This window comes from Sceloporus undulatus, chromosome 2 (genome assembly GCF_019175285.1).
Source record: "Sceloporus undulatus isolate JIND9_A2432 ecotype Alabama chromosome 2, SceUnd_v1.1, whole genome shotgun sequence".
Taxonomy (NCBI): domain Eukaryota; kingdom Metazoa; phylum Chordata; class Lepidosauria; order Squamata; family Phrynosomatidae; genus Sceloporus; species Sceloporus undulatus.
Window position 1 is genome coordinate 2640008 of NC_056523.1, and position 23322 is coordinate 2663329.

General features: G+C 44.7%; 1 pseudogene; it reads left to right on the forward strand.

The window, feature by feature from the left end:
* LOC121923054 overlaps positions 1-23322 on the forward strand; it is a 173083-nt pseudogene that overhangs the window by 146085 nt on the left and 3676 nt on the right.

Below are 23322 nucleotides of genomic sequence, written 5' to 3' on the forward strand. Positions count from 1 at the left end.
TGAGAAGAATCTGGCTCTAGGCTGCCTTTTTTGAGTCTCTGATGACTTCAGGAATAAAGGCTGAAATATGGTGTTGCCAGATTTAGCTTTGATCAGGAGTGTGGGGAGTATCTGCTTTCTGATAAAGTGGAATCTCAGTCCCTGAAGCATCTCAAAAGAGTGATTATGTTTTAAAACCCTGGCTCCCCGTGTGCCAGGTTTTAAAGGAAGTGTCAGGTTTCCCTGCTGGCATTGCCAGACATCCTTACTTTCACCCGTGGTGACTCAAATGTCAGAGTCTGGCCCTGATGTGTTCAGAGTCAGAATGGACTTCCACCCACTCCAGCAAGTAGCCAGTTTTTGCTCTAAAGGGTGAAACACTTAGCATTGCTGACATTTTTCATGTTAATTTTATTCCAAAGTCAAGATAACAAATTATTAGCAATAGCATTGTGCCCACAGAGTATACAGGTAGGTATATCTATACAGTAGCAGTTGGTTTTCATGTTTGTTTCAACATTTGTCTGTTTCAGTTCTTCCATACACATACACACACATGTTCTTGAATTCCATTATAAATGAAAGCAGAGTTTTCCAGAATTCAAGATGTTCTTGCTATGGGCTCCATGGAATTGTTTATGTTTCGGCACATAAAATAAATGTATACCAAGTATTAACACAAGTGTCATTCTGTATCCACCTTTTTGAGCTCTTATTTTGTATGTCACTTTTTCAAATTGATCTTATGTGCTGCTGACTTTTTACTAGCTTAAATTGTGGGTGGAAATCTCATACCACACAAGCCCAAACCCCTTCCCCAAAGACCTTTGCTATTTTCTCATTCTCTAAATTCCATGTCTTTTGAATCCTGACTGCTGTTACAGAACCTCTTGTCGGAAGTCCACTCTGAATTCCTTGTGGCGAAGAAGCTTCCATTGGATCCCAGGCAGAGTCCCCAACGGAGAGTGATCAAGCAGGAATGTGATGGAGCGGGCCTCTTGCGAGGTAAGGATGCCTCTTTGTTTGTTGTTGTTTCTTCAAGTCATTTCCATCTTATGGCAAACTAAAGCTTTACAGGATTTTTTTTTTTGGCCAGATTTGTTTAGAGGAGGTTTTCCCTTGCCTTCCTCTGAGACTCAGAGACTGTGGCTTGCCCAAGGTCACCCAGGAAGTTTCCATGGCAGAGAGGGAATTTGAACCTTGGTCCCTAGAATTGTAGCCTAGCACTGAAACTACTGTAGCATGCTGGCTCTAATTTCCCCAATGAAAGCTGTTGGCTGTCTTGGTCTGATGCAGGACATCTATATTCAGCTCATGACTGTGGAAGTAGAATTATGCATGCTAGATGCATCTGTAGATGTGCATTTTATTGTAAAAAGATTGCCATTCCACATCAGGGATGTGTAGTATGTTCAGTGCGTATCTCCACAAGCAGAGAGTTATCCTCTCCACCTTTGATGTAGAATTTTGGTACGTTTTTGTTCATTCTCATTTCATAAGCACACACACACACACTTGTACACACACACACACACGATTTTACAGAAACAAACAAAACCAGCAAAGAAGGAGGTGCTTTGAATTTGTTACTTAACTATCCAGCTAAATAATCTCCAGCTGAAACAATGGCGGTTTACAAACCGCCCCTTTGGGGTGGCCTGTTCCCGCCCCTTTCCCCGCCAGATCGGGGCCTCAGCTGCCACAGCAGCAGTCTCTGAGGCCCCAATCCGCTGCTTTCCAGGCCGCGGGGAAGCGGCAAAAGGCTGCTTCCCTGCGGCCTGGAAAGGGGTGTCCTTGGGACGTCATGCCCCAAGGACACCCGATGGCGGCAGGGACAAACAGAAAGGGGCCGCTTGGCCCCTTTCTGCTTTGCGTCGCTGGCTCAGCTGTCTAAAGGCTGAGCCCAGCGACGCACAGTTGGAAGGAGCTCTGAAACAGAGCTCCTTCCAGCGCCGCAGAAAGGGCGCCCCAGACGCCCTCGAGCAGCGCAAAGACGTCACTTCTGCACCGCTCCGTTTGGAAGCGGCGTGGTTGTGATGTCCTAATGGCGGCACCCATATAGAATGGGTGCCGCCATTTTGTACATACCAGGTACGTACTAGGGTTAGGGCATCTCTAGTATGTACCTGGTACGTACTTTGCGCGCGTCTGTAACACACCAAGAACAACTATAATATCTTTCGAAAAAGAAACGTGAGGGAGTTATGTATTTTCATTTGCATAACTCTCATGGGGTTGCATTCAGTTTGGAGTGATCTTGGTTGTCACTAGCAACCCTTCCTCTTTCAGTTAATTTTTCTGTGAGTGTGATGTTCCATAGCTTTGTGTTCTTATCCATATCTGGACTTTGCTCCTGTCAACTCAAGGCCATTTCATCCTCACAACAACCACCCTGCAAGGTAAGTCAGTGTATGTAGAAATAACAAATACATTTCTATACTGCTTATTGATGTACTCAGCAGTTTACAAAGTGTAAGCTAATTGCCCCCAACAAGCTGGATACTCATTTTAGCGACCTACAGAAGGGTAAATAAATAAAAATAAAACTTTAATTTATATCCCACTTTTTGTTTCCACAATCAAAGCAGCATACAATCTTTAACAAATACAATATATACAATTCCCCCCCTTAAAAAAGGATTAAACAATTCCATCCATTAAAATTACAGACAATAAAAATCTAAAAACAATACTACTGTACAATAATAAAATAACGGTGGGCAGAGTCTTCGCTTGTATATGACTGGGGGGGGGCGTTACATGGCTGGGATCTATTCCGGGGAGGATGCTAGGCTGAGTTGATCTGGAGCCCCTGGCTGGTATTGAACTTACAGCCTTGTAGAGTAGGTGGTTGATGTCGGTTTTGTGGCTCAGTGGGAACTGGGACTGGATTTTCCCAATCTGATGTCCTAACCCCTGCATCACTATTTGTTTTGGTAGTTGTTTTGTGCCTTCAAGTCGTTTCTGACCTATAGCAACTGCAAGGCAGCATGGCGTAGTGGTTTGAGTGTTAGACTGTGACAATGGAGACCAGGGTTCGAATCCCTGCTCGTGTATACATATTATTGGGTTATTACTGCCTTTCAGGGTTTTCTGTGGAAACAGTGGGACATAGTTGCCTGATGTGCTTGCAGAACCACATACTGTCCATTCAGTTGTATGTTTGGTGCAAACAATGTCTTCTCTTTTAAAATTCATTTATAATGATGGTATTCTAAAATGTGGTGGTAGGATTGCATGCTTCATGACATTATTGCTCCAGACATAGTGCTGCAACTAGACACTGAAAATGTGTACATTTTCTCCAGCCCTCTTTCACCACCCTTCCAATGAATATGCTGCTAAAATAATTTCAGCTGTGCAGAGGACAAAGAGGAAATGGGGGCCGGGTGGGCATAACATGACTTTGTAAAATGGACTGTCTTTTCAGACGCTTTGTTAACGGAGGTAGACCTGTACGTCCTTTGTTTAAGACTAGAATAGTAATCTCTGACGCAAGGTGATGTGACCAGCTTTCCCCCATGTTGGTCTCTCCTACAGAATCTGGAATGATCCTACCAACAAGGACTCAGTTGCCTATTCCTCTTTGTGGTGGACCAGACCTAGATCAGGTAAGGAAAAGGAATCCTGGAACAAGAGGACTGGAGCAGTCTGGGTTCCCAGATCACATGCCTTTCAGTTCTATGTGAGAATTTTCACTTTGTTTTGGGTTTAATTGTATTTTTTTTATCTTTCCAATAGATAGGTTTAATTGTAAAAATTTACCGATTTCTTCTGTTCCCAATGGAGAGACGTTGAGATATGAAAAACAGAATGGTAGAGAAATCCAGACTTTTTTTTTAATCTATCTTGGCCCAGGAGTTTGAGGGCTTACCTCTGAAATGTCCAGGTTTGAATCCCTGTGTCTTCAGCCTTATTTTTCTTGAATTAGAGTTGTGCTCCTTTTTCTCTTAACTTTTTCTTAGACGCACAACATGCTCCCTCAGAGAGTGGTGGAGTCTCCTTCTTTGGAGGTGTTTAAATAAAAGCTGGATAGCTATCTGCCAGGGGTGTTTTGACTGTGTATTTTGGCATGGTAGGGGTTGGATTGGGTGGCCCTTCAGCTCTCTTAATCTGAATACCCCCAACTTGGCAACATCCTTTTTGATCTGAAGTTGAGAAGAAAGGGGGAAATGGGAGGAGAAGAAAGAAACTGGGACATTTTAAAATCCACTTGAAAAGTGAGACAAAAGAGGATTAATTGGCATGGTCCTTATCAAATTGGCAAAGTTGGAAGATATGCCATAAAACTCTACAACCCTACCCCAAAACTGGAAAAAAAAATAACAAACAAAAACACCAGCTGGAAATTGGCTAACATGGCAGTTTAAAGTAACCCAGTATCATCTGCCCTGGCATGCTGAAATGCACACTTTTGGCCTGCCACCCCATCTGCAGTTGCCTACCCCTGGATAAAATTCTGCAGTGTAAGACCTTTAGCATTTTGTTCCTCAGTTGTGGTGTAATGTTTCTTTGAAGCCTTTTACTGAAGCTGTAGACTATGTCATGGGCTGAGGCTCCTGCATTTGTCAGACCTCGTACATGATAATAATAATAAAATAAATTGTTTATTTATAGCCCACCTTTCCTTGAGATCAAGGCGGGTTACAACATCTTAGGAACAGCAAGTGCTCTTGCTATGTTGTGGTTGTGGAGGAATCAATCTCACCTTGGCTGCCTTTGGAGCTGTATCAGCCTGTGAATTCACTTTATTCTAATTGCCACAACTGGCAGCCATCTTGATGTCCAGAGTGAGCAAGAACCTTTGTCTTCTGTCTCTAGGGTCTGGTGACTTTTGAGGCTGTGGCCGTGTCTTTCTCCCCAGAGGAGTGGGTCCTGCTGGATGCTGACCAGAGAGCCCTGCACAGGCAGATCACAACAGAGATTCATGGGATCATGGCCTCTTTTGGTAAGGCTCTCTCTTTCCCTAGATGATTATGTCTTCTCTTTTAACATTCATTTATAATGATGGCATTAACAATGCAAATACGTTGAAGCGGGTCCTGATTCAGCCCAAATGGGAAAGGGATGAGCCCTGTATATGCGGATCATGAAGAAAACCTGTGAGATTATGGGCTGACTTGGTAAGATTCTCTTGTTTGCTTGTTGATTAACATTTCCATTCTAAAGTGTGGTGGTGGGATTGGGTGCTTCTGTGAAGCAAGAAGCTATGCTGACAGTAGCACAACTGATAGTAGGGTCTCCTAAAACAGACAGGCTTTTGATGAAGAACCAGACAAAATGTGCCAAGAACTAGTGGGCAGCAGCAATAATGTGTATGGATAGGTGACACCGATGGAGGCTCTCTCCAAGACTGAAGAGAGAGGACAAGTATGAGTAGTACTGTGTCTAATGATGCAGCTGGACTCAAGATTAAAGGACATTCAGCTGTTGGCCTGCACAGAGATGAAAGAAAAGTCCCAGGCTGCACAATATCAATAGGAAAAGAGGGAGGCCACAATTACAGGTGGACTGATTCAATCCAGGAAGCCACGGCCCTGAGTTTGCAAGATCCTGCAGGGCAGTTGATGGCTTGAGATTTTGAGATCTGAACCCTTCACCATTTTGGTTGATTTCCTCTGGACATGGTCCAGCTCCTCAACATCCTTTTTGAATTGTGGTACCCAGAACTGGACAGAGTATTCTAGGTGAGACCTGACCAAGACAGAATAGAGTGGTACTATTCTTTTCCTTGATCTAGACACTATACTCCTATTGATGCAGCCTAGATTCACATTGGCCTTTTTAGCTGTCACATCACATTTTTGATTCATGCTCAGCTTGTGGTTTACTAGGACTTCTAGATCCTTTTCAATGTAATAATAATAATAATATTTATTTATTTATTTATTTATAGCCCACCAATCAGAAGGAATCCAGGCAGGTTACAGCAATAAAAATACAGAGCATACAATACAATAAAATAGAATAAGATAAGATAAGATAAAAGAGAGCAATGTAAGTCACAGAATTCACAGCTAGACCTGATGGAATTGGGCCTGTCTTTTTCACTCCCTCCCAGGTCTGATGACAGTTGGCACGAAGGGAGGGCTCTTCTTCTTGAGGCAGTCTTGTGTACCCATCCTATATCTATATGTCCTCTGGAGGATGTAGGGGACATTTATGCCCCTTTTGGGGGGGGGATCCTTCTGGGTCATTTTTTGCCCAGAAGAGGCTTTCTTTTTTTAAAAAAAAAAAGAATTTAAAACAGGACATAAAAAAAAAAAAGAAACTTCTCCTCAGTTCCTCCTTGACATCAAATGCCCCAAGGGGGCCTGAAAGTATAGTGTAAATGCTTCCCATACTGCCTTATAGAGCATTTTGGACAATTTTTTTAATAGTGTGTTGGTGCTTCACCTCTCTGAGATCTCCTGGAAAGATGAATATAGGTCCTTAGGCTCCCACTGTAACTCATTCTTGCTTTGTAGATTATGCATGTTTTTTAAATACACTGTAGTAAAAGAACCAGGTGGGGAGAGAAGGAAAACCAGAAATTGGGGAGAAAAGGTTTCTAGCATGGTTGTTTTAAAAATTAAATCAGTTCCTTGTCACAAAAAAAGCAAATATTTGGATATTCACACACACACACACACAGACACACACAGGCTACCAGGTATCCAGTATTGTAAGAGAAGTTCCCTGTTTAAAGCTTAGAAAGCTTATCCCTTATAGGGCTGACAGGTGACTCTTATTATAAGGAGTGTTCCCTGCTTGGCAGCCTGAAATCGTTTCCTTTTATTTAGACAGAATAAGAAACCTCCAATTCTTGTATTTTATTGTGTGGGCCCTTGATAAAGACAGAAATGTGTGCCTCGTGTAATGTGTGCCCCGCCCCTAGAGGGTGGAAGCTCCACCCCCGGCATGTGGCCCCGCCCCAGAAGGTGGAAGCTCCACCCCTGGCACATGGCCCCGCCCCAGAGGGTCGAAGCTCCACCCCCCAGTTTCGGCCCCCCAGTCGCCTGAGGGACAGCAACCCGGCCCCCAGCTCAAAAAGGTTGCCTACCCCTGCTGTAGACAATGCTTTAATTTGTACAGAGAAATGACTACCTAAGTTAACTGAAATCAATAATTTAATTTGGTATTTAGGTAGAGCACTTAATCCTGGATATCATGAATTTACTCTCTGTCCCTTCCTGCTATTTTGCAAATTCTAGCACCAAAACCAGGCCAGGCAGCCATGTGTGGCTTACAGAACACCTGTTTTCCACTCCTGCCCTAGATGCCCTGCGTAGTCCAACAGGATCCATCTTTACTGAGCATGAAGCTCCACTGGACTTGGGCTCAATCCCAGCTCAGACAGGAAGCTCCCCTCCTTCAGACTTTTCTCACAAATCCTACATTCTCAGCAGCCCTGCTGTGTGTGTCTGAGAGCAGATGCCCCTTGGAAGGCCTCAAACAAGAGAGGAAAGCAACAATCCAGGCAGCCAGATGTTTGCCCCCAGGTCATCATCTTCACATATTGAGCAGATCCCTTGGCCTGTCATGACAGATACCATTATATTTTTTGTTGTAGCTCAAATAAAATTGGCATAGCAGGTGAAACAAAACTAAAATCAATAGCATGATATAGTGGTGTCAGGATGTAAAAGCCCTAAGCATCTTATAATATGAAAAAATGGAAAGGCATTCACTCAGAGCATAAAAGAGCAGTGAGGGGAAATATAATGTTTGTTTGATTTATAAAGTGTGATCTCTGATATTTCTGTTGGAAGTTGACCATAGACTAATGGTGGAAGACCTCAAGAGGTGAACCCTCTAGGCATCTAGAAGTTCTCCAGCACAAATCTATGATCACCATTTCCCGGAGAGTGGTGGGATTGAGAAAGCCTTCCCTTGAAGATTGTAAGACTCAAGCGGGCCCTTATGAGAGATACAGGCATAAGATATGGGACCTAAGGCATAAGAAGAAGCATAGCATCTCTCCTTTTGTTCTGATAATTAATTTGTCTTTAAGATTGTTTGGCTTTAATCCATTTCCCATACTCTGAAATTCCTTTTCATACAAATTTGCAAATTATTATTTTTTGGTTTTCTTTTTCACAGCAGAAAACTGGAGGAAAAGATATGTATGTGCTAAGTATGGGAAGCATTCTAAGCAAAAACTGGAAGTTAATAAGCAAGCTCAACATTCAGAAGAAGAAAATAATATCAGAAAGAAGCCCTACAACCACAATATATCTGGGAAATGTTTTCCTCAAAATACGGCACTTGTGCCTTGCAAGAGGCTCCATGCTGTAAAAAAGCACTTTAGTTGTGAAAATTCTGTGAAAGATTTTGATTATAAATTGTACAGTGTGAACAACCATGAAGCCCACACAATAAGGAAACCACACAAATGCCGGAAGTGTGGGAAATGCTTTACATACCGTTTACTACTTATGGCACATTGGAAAGTGCACAGAGACCTAGTGAGCCACCAGATAAACCACACAGGAGAAAAACCCTATAAATGTCAGGAGTGTGGCAAACGTTTTACTCAAAAGGCGTGGCTTATGGTACATCGGAGGGTGCATACAGGCAAGAAACCTTACAGATGTCAGGAGAATGGGAAAGGCTTTGGTCAAAAAGCAGGCCTTGTGAAGCAACACCACACAAGCAAGAAAACATATAAATGTGGGGAGTGTGGGAGAGGTTTTGCTTACAAGTCACAACTTGAAAGACACCAAAAAGTCCACACAGGAGACAAACCATACAAATGCCAGCAGTGTGGGAAAGGTTTTGCTCACAAGTCATGTCTTGAGAGACATCAGAAAGTCCACACAAGAGAGAAACCATATAAATGCCAGCAATGTGGGAAAGATTTTGCTTGCAAGTCATATCTTTTGGGACATCAGAGAGTCCACACAGGAGAGAAACCATACACATGCCAGTTGTGTGGAAAATGCTTTGCTCACAAGTCATCCCTTGTGACTCATCAGAGAATCCACACAGGAGAGAAACCATACAACTGCCAGCAGTGTGGGAAATGTTTTGCTCAGAAGTCATATCTTGACTATCACCTAAGAGTCCACACAGGAGAGAAACCGTACAAATGTGATCAGTGTGGGAAATGCTTTTTTCAGAAGTCGCACCTTCAGTATCACCTAAGGGTCCACACAGGAGAGAAACCATACAAATGCCAGCAATGTGGGAAATGTTTTGCTTGTCGGTCAATCCTTGTAACTCATCAAAAAGTCCACACGGGAGAAAAACCATACAAATGCTACCAGTGTGGGAATGGTTTTGCTCAGAAGTCACATCTTCTGGATCATCAGAGGGTCCACACAGGAGAGAAACCATACAGATGCCACCAGTGTGGAAAATGTTTTGCTCAGAGATCATACCTAGAGTATCACCTAAGCGTTCACACAGGAGAGAAACCACACACATGCCAGCAGTGTGGGAAAGGTTTCGCTCACAAGTCATACCTTGAGAGACATCAGAGAGGCCATACAGGAGAGAAACCATACACATGCCAGGAATGTGGAAAAGCTTTTGCTCAAAAAGCAAACGTTGTGGATCACCAGAAACTCCATACAGGAGAGAAACCATACAAATGCCAGCAGTGTAGAAAATGTTTCGCTCGCAAGTCAAACCTTGAGAATCATCAGAGAGTCCACATAGGAGAGAAACCACTCACATGCCTGCAGTGAGGAAAGGTTTGCTTAGAATCACCCCTTGTGGCTTATCAGAAAGACCATACAGAAGAGAAATCATATTTTTCTCAGAATTCATACTTTTTGAGATATTAGGAATTCCATCCAGGAGACAAACTACAGTGGACCCTTGTTATACGCTGGGGTTTGGTTCCAAGATCCTCGTGTATAACAAAATCCGTGTATGCTCAAGTCCCATTAAATATAATGACATAGCAAAATGATGTCCCTTACAAAAAATGGAACATCAAGGTAAATTTATACTTTTTTGGAACATTTTCAAACCGTGTATGCTTGAATCCGTGTATAAAAAATCCGTGTATAAGAAGGGCCAACTGTATACAGAGACCACAACACTGTGGGAAATGTTTTGCTCAACGTTCCCTCCTTTTTAGGCATGAAGAAGTCCACATTAAAGAGAAACCATAGAAATACCAGCAGTGTGGAAAAGTTTTGTTTGGAGAGAGCCTTTATATATCATGATTGTTTCTTGTAATGCCTTATTAAAATCTCATTTGATTCTATTTCTGCTTCAGAACTCTGTTGGAGGATAGGCAGACAGGGCACATTTATGGACTCCTGAGATGTTTACCTGATGAGATGTTCCTCTGTTATTTTTCTGTGGAAAACACATTTTTTGTTCCAGGTGGGAAGTTTGCAGAGGTATATCACACACAGTCTCTTCTTCAACCTTCAAGGTGTAGCTGTGTTGGCCATATAGCAAATCCAATCAAAAATCCACCAAACATTGATAACTTTATTGGCCAACCAAAATACACAATATACATGTTGCAAGCTTTCGAAGCTCCACTGGCTTCTTTATCAGGCAAGGTGTTAAAACCCACAAGAGGGAAAAATTGAAGATGTTAGTCATAGGCTTGCACTTTGCCGTTTTCTGTTCTCAGTTCAGATGGTATTGAGGGGTATTACTTTCAGGCTTGCACTTCTGCTTCTGGCCATGTGGCTGCTGGGAGATTATCAATTTTTTTGCAAGTTCCAAGTCGGGTGACAATGTTTTATAGAAAAGCTCAGTCTCATTTTAACAGGAAATCCTGGGTGTTAAATCTAATCCAACACTACATCCAGGAGCAAAGCGGAAAGTTCCCTGTATCTACGATTATGTACTGGTGGCATCTGAGTCCTCGTATTGTTAAGGCAGAAATTATTTGATCTTGAGATGAAAAATATATCCTTGCGATTATGTTAATGGGCATTTTCTGGCTGTACCAGAACCTTATTTCCATCACATCTAAAACCTCACAAATACCAGAATATGGCGGTGTCCACTGATACTTGGCTTTAAAGTTGGATTCTCAGGTGATGAAATGGGTCAGGTAGTCCTGTGTCTGCTTCTCCAGCATCGTTACTGTAAAGAAGCAATAAAAGCCACATCTGTGCAATAGACATCTTGCATCTGTGTGGAAATGCACAGAGGAGGTGGGTATCCAAAGGTGATTAACTACTAAATGAGGCAGTTGCTGAGAGAGCAAAGTGCTCTGTGAAGGGCTCCTGAGCCCATACAAAGTGTGAAAACCAAAACCTACATAGGATCCCAGAACAAAAATAAATCTGAAAGATCCACAGTTGGCAAACTGGGCCTCTGTATGTCCAAGACAGGGGCTTCCTGTAGTTCTCCTATGGGTCTTCCCTTTAATTCCTTAAGTTGAGAGACATGGAAATGCCTAAGCTTTTCTCCTTTTTTACTAGAGATCTGCACTTGGTAACCAATTCGGAGAATTTCTTTTGGTAATGGCCACCAGACCTAACAATTTGACAGTGAGGGCACAGAACCATAGAGTTGAAAGAGACCTCAAGGGCCATCAAGTCCAACCCCCTCTTTGGGGAGGAAGAGTGGGTGACTAGTGGATAACGGGCACAGCTTACAGTTCTTATAAGCCCACCTCCCATCCACTCCCCTCCGTATGGGCAACCTCTGGAAGACATATTGTATCTTGTGGAGGTGTAGTGGCCCGTCACTGTTCTCCTCCATGCTACCAAAATGAAGCGTGTCTTCGCTTCTTTAAGCAAAACCCTGCTTTGGTTCTGCTAAATCATGTCTCTTATACTTTGGTATACACGGGGGATCCATTCCAGACCCCCCCCCCCTCACGCATACCAAAATCCATGTATGCTCAAGTCCCACTGGGGACAAAAGTCCCTCTCCTCCTCTCCCCCCCTCTTCCTTCCTTAATTTCCTCCCCTCCCTCGTTCCTTCCCTCTGTACTTACCTCCTCCTCGCCGCTGCCGCGGAACCTCCTCCTCGCTGCTGGCTGAGCTTCCTCCACCAAGAAGCCTCCAGCCCGCCACCTGGCCCTTCCACGATGGTGGCGGTGGTGGAGAGAGGCAGAGCAGCAGCGCCAGAGGCCTCCACGTCGCCACTCGACCCTTCTACGGTGGCAGCAGCAAGGAGGCAGAGGAGGCTTCTGACGCTGCTGTCCGCCTCCTCTCCACTGCCACAGCCACCATCACCACCTCTGCGGAAGGGCCAGGTTGTCCGGACGCCTCTTGGCCTCCAGGAGCAGCACCCGGCCTTTCCCCTGGCCGTGGCGGCAATGAGGCCGAGGCAGCGGAGCAGCAGCACCGAGGCCTCCTCACTGCCTTGGCCTCCTTGCCGCCACCGCCGCTGTGGAAAGGCCAGGTGCTGCTCCTGGAGACCAAGAAGCCTCAGGCTGCCACCTGGCCCTTCCGCGGTGGTGGTGGCAGAGAGGAGGCGGAGCAACAGCGCCAGAGGCCTCGCCGTCACCGCCAAAGGGCCAGGTGGTGGGCTGGAGGCCTCTTGGCCTCAAACAGCAACACCCAGCCTTTCCACAGCAGCTGCAAGGGGGTCAAGGCAACGAGGAGGCCTCTGGCGCTGCTGCTCTGCCTCCTCTGTGCTGCCTCCAACACCCCCCCCGGGCCTTTCCCCCAGTCGTGGGGTTTCTTGGGGTTGGACTATATGACCTCTGGTATACACATAGGGACCCGATCCGCTGCATGTATTGTTAGGACACGCCTCGTAAATTTGAGCCAATTAAATTCCCCTAATTCGATCCTTCCTAACACCTTCCCACTGAAGTGGTATCTTGACATGCTTCCGAACTGCAGGTTGGTAGAAGCTGGGACCAGTGATGACAGCTCACTCCGTCATGCGGCATTTGGACCTCGAGCTGCCAATCTTGCAATCGTCAGAGTCAGCATCTCAACCACTGAGCCACCGTGTCCTAGGTGAATAATAAACCATGAGGCTTTTGCAACCATAGTGGGTATTTTGTATTGCTTCTGAATAACAGAGAAAAAAACCCTCATTGCCTTTGGCAAGACACACACCCCCCAGTCTAAAATAATCCCTGGCTACTCTGGGGGGGGGGGGGAATCGCCTAGGAAAAAATGAGTATCCCATCCCAATAACCCCCCAAACTGACCCACATCCCTACTGGGGCCCAATAGCTGGCAGGCTAGTGAAAGTATCCCTTTCTTCCTGGTTGGTTTTTAGAGTGACCAAAACAGTGCCACGGACCCTCCAGGGAGGGTTGGGCAGAGGCAAATAATGAGAGCAGCGGAAGAAAAGGCAGGGAGAGCAGAGTCATTATGTTAAGGCAGTGGTTCCCAGCCTTCCTAATGCTGCAACCCTTTAATACAGTTCCTCATGTTGTGGGGACCCAAACCCATGAAATTATTTTCGTTGCTACTTCATAACTGTAATTAAATAGGTGTTTTCCAATGGTCTTAGGCGACCCCCATGAAAGGATCATTCGACTCCCAAAGGTGTCCCAACCCACAGGTTGGGAACCACTGTGTTAAAGGGACAGTTGTGGTGGAGGGATCCCAGAGGAAGGCAATGGTAGCCAGCTCCACCCCCTCAAAAAAATCTAGCCAGAAAAACTTCAGGAGAGGGTTGCCATAAGTCTTTCCAAGAAGACCCTCTGCTTTAGAGCTAGTGTGGTGTATGTTTGAGGACTGGACTAGAGGAGAGCAGAGTTCGAATCTCCTTTGTTCAGCCATGGAAACCTACACAGTACACACACAGAGGCCCACTATCTCAGAGGAAGGGCCTGTGTGGGGGGCAGCCCTCTCTCAAGAAATCTTCCCAAGACTCCCAAGTCCCTTGGCTACCCTGAAGAAAGGACCCAAACCAGAGAGAGGAGGAGGGTAGGTGAGGAAGGAAAAGGAGAGGAGGCAGAAAGAAAAAGCAAAGGGGGTCCCTCTTCCCAGGGTGAGAGGTAGAGGAGGGGGTCTTGGGGGGGGGGCTTTTTTTTTCAAGGGGGGGTTCCATACATACACATAAACTGTGATCCTTGATTCTTGTTTGCAGACTGCGTTTGGTGGTCCCTATGTAGACTTGTCTGCAGCTGCATGGTATGCGGTAAACTCCTGCGGCTGTGAGCAGGTCTCTCTGGGCCTTGGCTGAGCGAAGCATTTGCTGGATTTTCTTCATCGGTTTGTAAACCATTTGAAGGTTGTGCTTCCTTACCACTTTGCCTATTCTGCTTGTGAGTCCTTTGATGTATGGTAAAAATACCTTCCCTTTGGGTGGCTGCTTGTCTTCACTCCTCTGGGTTTTCCTGGGCCTGGCAGCCCTTCTGATGTCTGAGCTGGAATAACCATTGGCCTGTAGAGCCCGGTCCAGGTGCTTCAGTTCATCTTCCAAGAAGTGGGGTTCGCAGATGTGTTTTGCTCGGTCTACCAGTGTTTTGATTGTGCTTCTTTTTTGTCCTGGGTGATGGTTGGAGTTCTTGTGCAGGTATCGGTCTGTACGTGTGGGTTTTCTGTATACTGTATGACCCAAACTTTGGTTCGGTTTGCGGATGACTAGGACATCCAAGAATGGCAGTGTTCCTTCCTTTTCTTTTTCCATAGTGAATTGGATGTTGGGGTGGATGTTGTTCAGATGGTTCAGGAACACAGCCAAATCTTTTTCTCCATGGCTCCAGATGGTGAAAGTGTCATCCACGTATCGGAACCAAGTTGTGGGCTTTTTTGGTGCTGTTTCCAGGGCTTGCTTTTCAAAGTGTTCCATGTAAAAGTTTGCTATCACAGTGGTGTTTATCAGACGAGCTCTTAAAGAGGTACTATTCCAGTGTGACTCCTCTAGCTGCCTCCTGTTGCATGCTGGGATTGGCAGTTTTAAGGAGGGGTATTTAGAATTCTCAGGCAGAGAAGTTCAGCTCCTTAAAACTGCCAATCCCAGCATGCAACAGGAGGCAGATAGAGGAGTCACACTGGAATAGTAGCTCTTTAAGAGCATAGTGTGATAAACATCAGTGAGAGGGACATAAATATAGCTGAACTTATGCTTTCTTGCTTTCTGCTTCTGTACATGGCTTTGCAAAGGAATCAGTGGTTACAGTAGACTCATAGAATGAGCTACAGAGTAAAGTGCAATGAGCTATTGGCCCCCACTCTTTTTTACTGTGTGTGACCATAGTACACACACTCACCTTCTCACCCCTCCTTTCTCTAGAGGGCTCTGAATACAATGGCCTGTGTTTAGCCTTGAGGAGTCTAGCTAGCTCAGCTAAGTATCTCTTTGCAGTAGCTAGTATCTTTTTGCATTCCAGACTTCTATCAAATGTAGAGCCATGAGCGTGAACACTGCGTGGACAGTAAATGCAACCAATTACTAGGTGTTTTAGACAATAACCAATTAACTACCTGTTGTATAATCATGTGTGTACCAAATAGCCAATTAAGCTAACTCTGTGTTAACAAAGAATTTGTTTTGCTATAAAAAGTTATGACAATGGAGCTTAGGTGCAGGAATTATTTGAAAGCCATTTTTCGGCAATTGTCGCCTCAGCTGAATTAAAGTTGTATTTTGCACTGGACTTTTGATCTCCTGTGGCTTTTTGGACTCCCTTTCAAATGGACCCTTGTGGACCCTTGGGAATTTCCCTTACAACAGGACGCAGAGGGCTTCCCATTGCTACTCCATCTTTCTGTTCATAGAATCCCTTTTCCCACTGGAAATAGCTTGTGGTGAGGCAATGTTCAAACAGGGCTGTGATGCCTTCTGGGAAAACTCCTTGGCTGCAAAACCTGTTCAGCCGTGGGCTAGAGGGCCTCTGAGGGTGGTGGGCTTTCCATCTTTGGAGGCCTTTGAACAGAGGTTGGATGGCAATCTTTTGTTGTGTCTTCCTGGGCTGCTTGGCCCTTGCGGTCCCTTCTCATTAGGAGTCCATGTCACTACATTTCTGCCATCTGTCTAGGAATAATGCCAAAATGTCCTCCATTTTGAGCATCCCTAAGAAACATGCGTTTATATGAATGCTTTTTTAAATTATTAATTTTTCATGTGTCCTCCATTTAAAAATATGTCCTTCATTTGGGGCTAAATTTGTCCTACATTTTTTCCCATTTGTCCTGATTTGGAGGTTGACAGTTATGGCAACCCTAGCTGAATACCACTATTTTGTGGCTTTTGGGTGTTAACTGTACTTTGCAATGTGTCCTCCCCCTTTGGCCATGCTCTGAGGCTGAGAGAGTGTGACTTGCCCAAGGTCTCTTGGTCGGTTTGATGGCCCAGCCAGGAATTGAACCCTGCTCTCCAGTGTCCTGGTCCAACACACATCACCATCATCATCACCATCATTCAAAGATATAGCCATGTTAGTCTGTAGAATCAGCGTGTGGAGAGATCTTGTGGCACCTTTGAGACTCAATGAAAGAAGGAAGTAGGCAGCATGAGATTTATCATCATCATCATCATCACCATCACCATCATGATTAATTTATTATTACTGTTATGGTTATTATTTTTATATCATCATCATCATGGTCACCATGAGGCCCTTCTGGCCCTCTGCCTGCCCTTCCTTTGCCGACTGCCGTCTCCTTCTTTCGGGGGCGAAGGAGAGAGAGGCTGGCGGTGCTCCCAGGAGCAGCGAGGTCCACTTCCTAGAGAGGCAGGAAGTGCTCGTGACTGGTCGGGGAAGGAGAGGAATGGTGCCCGTGACCTCACTTCCGGAGGGGCGGAAGGTTCCTCCTGGATTTCCTTGGAGGGGAAGAGGAGGCGTTAAGGGAAGGAGGAAGGTAAAAAAAAAGGGGGGGGGGATTTGGGACCCCCAGATTCGCTTTCTGGGCGAGAAGGAGGGAGGGAGGGGGAAGGGCCCCCTTTTGGGAGTCATAGAGCTGGAAGAGACCCCAAGAAGGGACACCCAGTCCAACCCCCTTCTGCCATGCAGGAACTCTCAATTAAAGCATTAACTTACCTGACTCAGTGCTGTGGAATCCTGGGATTTGTAGTTTTGTGGGGCGCCAGAACTTTCTGAAATCCCAGAACTCCATAGCCCTGAGTCAAGGCGGTTAAAGTGATGTCTAAACTGCTTTATATCTGCTGTGTGGCTGCAATGTAAAGTGTTAAGGCTCCCAGGGACCTTTGGGCTTTTGTTGGGCTTGAGACACAGATACATTGGCTTAGCTCTCTCTGCAGTTGTAGGGAACAGACACTGAAGGGAAATACAATGGCAGAGTCAGAAACTTACAGCATAAAGCAAACTGACAAATATGTGTCACCAGAATAGACAAGATTATAAAACCATGTTAAACTGTAATTATGTTTCCTTCATTCCAGGACTTGGTTGCCGCCCGGCTGCTGGTGCCCAACCAGGTGAGTCTGCGGACCAGAAAGACCGAGGCACAAAGGAGGGGTGTCCCGAGGATCCATCCCCTCTCACCTCCCACCCAAGGAAAGCCCCCCCCCCAGTGCCCACTTTCCCAGCCTGGCTGGGATTACCACCCTCCCCTTTCAGTGCTTTGGTGGGGAGTGGGAGGCTGGAGGAAGCCTAGATGCCGGAAGGAAGGAAGGAGGAGAGGAGGGTGTTCTAAGGGGAAAGGGACTTCAGCTGAGAAGAGGGAAAAAGTGCTCTGGAGTGCAGCCCAAAGGGAGGAGAGAGGGCCAGGGGCTCCCTTGGCAAGGAGGGAGGGTGGGTGAAGCAGACACAAGAGAAGGGGGTAAAGGGAAGCATTTGGAAGAGGCATCCTAAATTGGGCTTTGGGTGCGAGAGAAAAGGAGGAAGGGAGGAGAGCCCCCCCCCCAAAAAAAGCAGGGCACTCAAGGGAGAAAATGTTTCCTGCTTTGCTCTCCTTAAGAAGCTCATTTGCCTCCCTTTCTGCCATCATCACCCTCCTTTCTTTTCCCCTGACCTCCTTCTCCTGCCTCCTCCAGGTTTTCCATCTGGAAATGGAAAAGAGTGCCAGCTTCTCTCCTTTCCCTCCATTAACATTTCCTCCCCAGCTGAGCTTGCTTTTTATTTAACTTTTGAGGACAAAGAGAGGCTGAAGATGACAATTTCTCTCTCTGCCTCTCTCTCCCCATTCCTGCAAACCTTAAATCTTTATTCCTGGCAGGACCTGGAAAGAGGATGCCTGTGTAAAAACGCTTGGGCTGGATAAATAACAGCCAATTGGTTGACACCCAACTCCCTTCTAAAGGAGGCTTAGACTAGAGACAGTAATGGCTATTGGGAGAGGTGTGTATAAATATCTATGGGTCTTTGGAGCTAAAAGAAGACCAGGATCTGCCTCTTTGTTCATTTGCATACAGTTTATTTTCTTTGCCTTTGGGTGAGTGTCCTGTGGCCCTCCAGATGTTGATGAACCACAACTCCCACCTGCCTCTTGGGCAGCATAACAGATAAATGAGGGGTGCTGGGAGTTGTAGTCTGCCACTATGTAGAGGGTTACAAGATTCTCACACTAGCCTAAGGGCTATATTTTATGCATAATCCTGCTAGCATGGGGAGAGAATGATATTTGGGGTTTTTTTCCTGACAAAAAGAAGAATCAAAGAGAAGAGCCATCTGTTTTTGTTCATTGCTGTCAGATTGCCTTCTGCCTTGGGCAACCCTATGAATGAATGACCCCCTAGAGACCCTCTTGTTAACAGGGTCACACAGTTCTTGCAGACTCAGTATTTTGGCTTCCTTGACTCAATCCACCTGTAGTGTGTTCTTTCCTTTTCCCTGCTGCCTTCCACTTTACTGACCATCACTGTCTTTTCCAGTTACTCATGTCATCTCATGATGTGTCTTAAGTATAACAGCCTCAATTTAGTCATTTGTCTTAGAGAAAATTCAGGCCTGATTTGCTTTTGCACCCATTTTTGGTGGTTCATGGAAGACAGCATAAATGTGTGCACATGCGAAACAGCTTCCTTTGTACCTTCTGCAGGTGATCAGAGGTCCAGGATAGGCCTGCCTGGTCTCCAAACAGGGAGAAGACAGTTTCCACTGAGTCCCTCCTCCATGGAAGAAACTGCAGGAAAGATGCCTTTGGAACAGGTTAGCCTTCACCTCCTCCTCCTTTGCAATGGAGCCATTGGGATGGTTCTGCAACAGAGAGTCCCATATAGTTGATACCAAGGGTAAAATGATTCCCTCCCAGAGTGCTTTTCATTTCTCCCTCCCATGAACTGGATCCTGGGTTTGTCAGTCTGGGATATGATGGATGGCCAGGTGCCTTCCTCTATCATTCAGTGGCTCAGTTGATTATTGTTTCATGCATCTTATCTTTCCTTTCTCCCCACCCAACAAATCAGGGCTGGAATGATGGGACTGGGCTGAAGGCCTCCTCAAGCTTGTCTGCAGGGCTTGCTCTAAACCCATGCCTTTTAGGCTGGTTAGGTTCCCCATTTTGGTGGAGGGAGGCAGCTTTTAATTGTGTAATTAGCTGTTCATAGTTTTTTACTGCCAGGAATGTGAAGAGATCCTTGAGTTGTTTTCTGCTTCTGTGCCAGGAAGTGTAAATCCAAAACATCTGCAAAATTGGGCAAGTTTGTCCTAGATGCATGAATGTTAGCAGTGGATGTTGGGAAGACATATGTGGGAAAAAGCTCATATCTGATATACAATCTCCTCGTGAGAAAGCTAGTTCATCAAGGAGTTGATTTGATGTTTTGTGTTCTCCCTCATGCACTATTCTTGAAGATGCAGGGAATTAATAGATGTTCTGTCCCTGTGTTATCATTGAAGTCATTATTTTTAGGCAGGATTTGTGTCACCACTTTGGTGGAGGGAGGCCGATGATTCAGGTAAGCGGTCTTGAACCATGATGAAAGGCAGTAATTATTCTTTTATTTTAACTGCAGGGATGGCACAAGAGCCTTGTGATATCCCCTGCCTTAGGTGTCAAGATAATTCATCTACTATATCCAGATAGCTGGAAATATCAGGAATAAGCATCTAAAACATCAGCAGCGCACTAGATTGGTCAAGGCTGCCCTGGAAACATTCCAGCTAGTAATGCAGATTGGGAGGATTTATGTGGAAAATCTCCCACATGTTAAAACAGCATCTCCCTTCAGAGGAGAAAGCTAGCTCATCAGGGAACAAGGTTGTAATGAGGTTGTAACTTTTTCTCTCTTCCTGATAAGCTTTTCTTCAGTGTGGGATAAAGAAAAGACAATGGGGGAGTAATTAAAAGCATGTCTTTATTCTGAAGGATCAGACCCTGTTGGGGAGGCACCATGTGTTTTCCTCCAATCTGATGAATTTCTCTTTGGATGAGGACTATTTTTTCTTGTAGGTGACCTTTGAGGATGTGGCTGTGTATTTCACGAAGGAGGAATGGAACTTGCTGGATGAGAACCAAATATCTTTGTACTGGGATGTTATGATAGAAAACTATGAGAATGTGTCCTTGCTGGGTAAGAAATCTGAATCCATTGCCCTTTCCATGGAGGTTTCTTTCATAGTACTTTTTTTTTTAAATTTTGAAGTTTTATTAATTAAAAATTAGTACAATACAACAATAAAGACAAAAAACAAAACATACATCACACGAGAACATAAATAACCTACATACATATGTACAAGCCTTGTCTGACCCCTTTGCCTATTGGGAACCACTCAGTTTCTTTGAATTCTGTTCTGACGGTGGCCTCTTGTCACTGGTACAGATTCCTCATCAGGACTATCAGATGTAGTGGCACCCCCATGTCTTTAAGGGTGTTCAACAGCCTTTCATGTTGGCCACCTCTTTGTTTTCCATATTGGTTGGCATATTTCAGCTAGTACTAAAGTTGCATCTGTCTATGGGCATCATCTGTTGGAGTGGAGTCATTTCTATCATCTGTTCCCAGTGATTTATTTTTCCCCATTTCCTTTATTGCAGATTCCACTTCACCTCTTAGAATTTGGGATTCATATGGTTCCTCATTCCAAACGTCATTCATTCCCTCATCTCTTTTGAATAACTCTTCTGTATATTGCCTCCAACATCTTTTTATTTCTTCTTGTTCCTATATTATGCTCCTTTTTTTCTTCAAAGAGCATCTCTGCCCTTTGTTTGAACTTGGCTTTAATTTCTCAGATTTTTTGATAGAGCCTTCTCATTCTTCCCTTTTTATTGTAGTCTTCTATTTCTTTGCATTGGTCATTGTAGTATTTCTCCTTATCTGTCCATGGTAGATGTTGGACAGTTGTGTTCATACTTCTGATTTTGTTCCTATCTCCCTTTTCTTTTTTCTATTATTGCATTATTTCATCTGTCGTCCATTGTTTCTTAACTTTCTTTTTAACCACTGTTAGTGTTTTCTTGCATTTGCCCTTAATTATGTCTTTGACTTCTGTCCACCTTTCTTCAGGTTCTCGGTCAGTTATACTCAATAGCTGAAATCTGTTTCTTACATTGTCCTTGAATTCATCTGAAATGTTATTCAAGTCATATTTTGGTATAATGGCGGTTTTTGCAATCTTCTTCAGCTTAACTCTGATTTTTGTTATGAGCAGTTCATGGTCTGTGCCATAATTAGCCTGACCCGCACTAAAATGGTTGTCCCAGTTCCAACTCAGCCATGAAGCTTTGCATGATTTTCTCAGTCCAGCCATCTCCCCTGCTCAGACATTTCTATTTGTATATTTTTATCCTGCCTTTCACCCCAAATAGAACTTAAAGTAATAACCAACTCTTGTACCTTGCCTGGAAACTCATTGGCAGCCAGTGGAGTCATTTTAATATTGGTGTAATAATAATAATAATAATAATAATAATAATAATAATAATAATTTTATAGCCAGCCTCTCCCTGGAGGATCTGAGTGGGTTACAATCAAGAATAAAACATAGTAAAATAATAACACAACCCCTAACCTACAATTAAAATACAACAGCATACATCCTGGAGAGAAGTGACCAGTGGGGTCCCACAGGGCTCTGTCCTGGGCCCAGTGCCATTCAACATCTTTATCAATGACCTGGATGACAGAATTGGGAGCATACTTATCAAATTTGCAGATGACACCAAATTAGGAGGAATAGCTAATACCCCAGAGGACAGGATCAAGATTCAAAATGATCTGAATAGACTAGAAAGCTGGGCCAAAGCTAACAAAATGAAATTCAACACGGAGAAATGTAAGGTATTGCACTTAGGGCGGAAAAATAAAATGCACAGATATAGGATGGGTGACACCTGGCTGAATGAAACTACGTGTGAAAGGGATCTAGGAGTCCAAGTAGACTACAAGTTGAACATGAGTCAACAGTGTGATGCGGCAGCTAAAAAGGCCAATGCTATTTTAGGCTGCATCAATAGAAGTATAGTGTCTAGATCAAGGGAAGTAATAGTGCCACTGTATTCTGCTCTGGTCAGGCCCCACCTAGAATATTGTGTCCAGTTCTGGGCACCACAATTCAAAAAGGACATTGAGAAACTGGAGCGTGTCCAAAGGAGGGCGACAAAAATGGTGAAGGGTCTGGAAACCATGCCCTATGAGGAACGACTTAGGGAGCTGGGGATGTTTAGCCTGGAGAAAAGAAGGTTAAGAGGTGATATGATCGCCCTGTTTAAATATTTGAAAGGATGTCATATTGAGGAGGGAGCAAGCTTGTTTTCTGCTGCTCCAGAGAACAGGACCCGGAACAATGGATGCAAGCTACAGGAAAAGAGATTCCACCTGAACATTAGGAGGAACTTCCTGACAGTAAGGGCTGTTCGACAGTGGAATGCACTCCCTCGGAAGGTGATAGAGTCTCCTTCCTTGGAAGTCTTTAAGCAGAGGCTGGATGGCCATCTGTCAGGGATGCTTTGATTTGGATTTCCTGCATGGCAGGAGGTTGGACTGGATGGCCCTAGTGGTCTCTTCCAACTCTATGATTCTATGATTCTAAATCAATTATTAAAATTGCATTAAAAATTACAGTAAAATTTAATCCCCATTACAATGTAGTGATTTAAGGGAGAGTCAAGGAGGCATGGTTGTGAGACAGTGGGGAGGGCCCATGTATTAGTTGGGGAATGCCCGCCGGAAGAGATCCGTCTTGATGGCTTTTTTAAAGACCTCAAGAGATGTTATGTGACGGATCTCTTCCGGTAGGTCATTCCAAAGTTTATCTTCCATGATGCCACTGTATTTGGTTGTCATCAGCCTACTCATAGCACCTAACCCATGCCTCCACAGGTTTCATGTAGATGTTGAATAGCATTGTGGATAGGATGGTACCTTGTGCCATGCCATATAACAGCTCCTTGTTTGAGGACCAGCCATCCCCAAGCATCACCATCTGGAACCTGTCTGAGAGAAAGAACCGAAACCACTGAAGCACAGTGCTTTCTATTCCCAAATCCTGCAGGCATTCCAGAAGGATATCATAGTTGATGGTATTGAATGCCACTGAGCGGTTCAACATTGTGTGGATAAAAGGTACCTCTGGGACGGTCTAGAATAGGACCAGAAAGCAGTGGTCTCCAGGTC